This window comes from Dipodomys ordii, unplaced genomic scaffold (genome assembly GCF_000151885.1).
Source record: "Dipodomys ordii isolate 6190 unplaced genomic scaffold, Dord_2.0 Scaffold79, whole genome shotgun sequence".
Lineage (NCBI taxonomy): Eukaryota > Metazoa > Chordata > Mammalia > Rodentia > Heteromyidae > Dipodomys > Dipodomys ordii.
The window spans coordinates 3,248,026-3,250,690 of record NW_012267295.1 but is presented as its reverse complement, the minus strand read 5'-3'; positions in this window follow the sequence as shown (position 1 = coordinate 3,250,690).

Genomic DNA, 2,665 nt, shown 5'->3' with positions numbered 1-2,665 from the left:
CAGGGGCCAAGTGGAGCTGCGTGTAAGAACGGTGCTGGGAGGGACCCTGGGATGCCGAAAGGTCATTCTGGAGGATGGTGCTGACTAGGGAGGGCCCAGTCTTGGTGCTAGAAGAGAGAGGCACAGGTGCTGGAACCAGGGAAATGCCCCTAAGGCAGGTGGTCAGAGGCCCAGCAGGGATGCTGGCCCTGGCCAGAGGGATGTCGTCAGATGCTTAACCCAAGCAGAACGTCCGGTGAGGAGGTCAATATGGGTCCTTTTCCCCTGCCCAAGACAGTTCTCTCTATCCATAACAGATTTTATACCTCAAAGTTCCTAATTTCCTTCCGCCTCTCCCTGTTTGCCAGTCTGCTTTCTGTGATTGAATTACCCGAGGGCCATTCATCATGGAGAGTCATTTTTCCTCCTCCTAACGAGTAGTTTTAAATAGACTACAAAAGCTAAACATATTTTGGTGCCATTTTAAATAATTTGTGGGCCGGTCGTGCTAGCAAGGCCATTTCTTTCAGCTTCACCCTTGTCCCCCGAAATGGAAACACACATGTTGAAGATAATCAGGAAACCTTTGAAAGAGCATCTGTTGAGGGTGGCGGCCATATATCTTGGATGGATATCTGTGCAAACAGTTCTCAGGTTCAAAGTACAAAGCAACCTTTCCCACCCACCCCCAACTCCTTTTTGCATCATTTTGCTGGAATTGAAAAAAAATAATCCACAAGTAAGCAGCTGGCATTTTGTAGGATTCTCTCCTCTCCCAAGGCGATTGTTTAGAGAGACCACAAATAAGTGCCATAGCTCTTTAAAATCTGTTATTTTCCAGAAACATAGCCTGTCCTCCTTGTTAAATGGAAATTAATGCCCATTTTGGGAGGCACTGGATGCAATGATAGGCACTTACAGGAGTCCTCACCTAAAATAATTATAGTAACTTTTGAACGACTTGTTAGATGAAAAACTGCAAAGAGTACAACAAGCCCATTTAGGGAAATGTAACATATGTAGTTTGCTGTAGTGACAGCTGGGAGAGAGAAATGTTCATAATATTTGAGAGTTGTGTGCAATACACTTAGAAAAAAGAAACTGCAATGAGATTGTTAATGACATTCATGAAGTGAGGATAAAAATTTTGCTGGGATGTCATATTGATGGTTATATAAAATGTGTGTGTGTGTGTGTGTGTGTGTGTGTGTGCCAGTACTGACTCTTGTACTCAGGGCCTGGGTGCTATCCTTTAACTTTTTTTGTCAAGACTTGGCACTCTACCACTTGAGCCACAGCTCTACTTTCAGCTTTTGGGGTTGTTAATTGGATATAAGAGTCTCATGGCTTTTTGTTCAGGCTGGTTTTGAACCAGGATCATGGACTCCTGAGTAGCTAGGATTACAGGTGTAAGCCACCAACAGTCAGCTAAACCTTAAATTTTTTTTGGAGGGGGATGGGGGATGGGAAGGAGTTGTGAAGAATTAGCTCCCTCTTCAGTACACAGCCAATTAGCTGTGTCCTGACTTCTATGTCAAGATACATGGGTCAGAGGGCAGGGGGAGGAGGGGATGGGAAGGGGAAACAAAGGAGGAGGCTACAATGCTTGATAAGAAATGTACTCATTACCTTGCGCATGTAATTGTAACCCCTCTATACAGTATTTTCACAATAAAAAAAATTTCAAAAACATTTTTTTGTCAGTGTTAGAACTTGAACTCAAGGCCTGAGTGCTATCCCTGAGCTCTTTTGTTAAAGTCTAGCACTCTACCACTTTGAGCCACAGAACCACTTCTGGTTTTCTGGTGGTTAATTGGAGATAAGAGTTTCATGGACTTTCCTGCCCCAGGATGGCTTCAAACCAAATCTCAGCCTCCTGAGTAGCAAGGATTACAAGCGTGAGCCACCAATGCCTAGCTTAAAAATATTTAAACAACAACCAACTCTGGGGGATTTAATTAATGCTGTGCACATGAAGACCTTTCCAGTCAAATCAGGGCAAAAAATATATTGTCTTTCATATCATACAAAAATTCTGAATATGGTGAAGGTAGCATTTCAAACTGCTGAGAAAATGATGAGTTCGGTGAATGGTACTGGGATGACGCTTGGAACCATCTGGAAGAAAAGTAAAATTGGAACAATACTTCACACCTTATGCCAAAATATGCTCCAGATGGATCAAAAAATTAAATCCAAATAGTAACAAAAGTCCTAGTAGAAAATAAGGAAGAAAAATCTTGTGAAGGGGAGTGGGGGGTGGTATGGGGTTTTGAACTCAGGGTCTCACACTTGTTAGACAGGCCCTCGAACAAAGAACCAGACCTCCAGCTCAGAAAAAAAAATTAAGTACTATTTAAAACCTGGAAACCATAATTTAAAAAAATCCCACATAGCAAAGTACTACTTACCTATCCAAGATGCAGAGAGCATGGCAGGCTGTAGCTTCCATGTCAGCTAGTAACTAGATACTATAACCTGTCCAATTAAGAAAATCCTGGGTTGGGAAGGTGGCTCAGTGGTAGAGCGCTTGCCTTGCATGCCTGAGGCCCTGGGTTCGATTCCTCAGCACCACATAAGCAAAAAGAAAAACGCCAGAAGTGGTGCTGTGGCTCAAGTAGTAGAGTGCTCGCCTTGAGCTGAAGAGCTGAGGGACAGCGCCCAGGCCCAGAGTTCAGGCCCCACG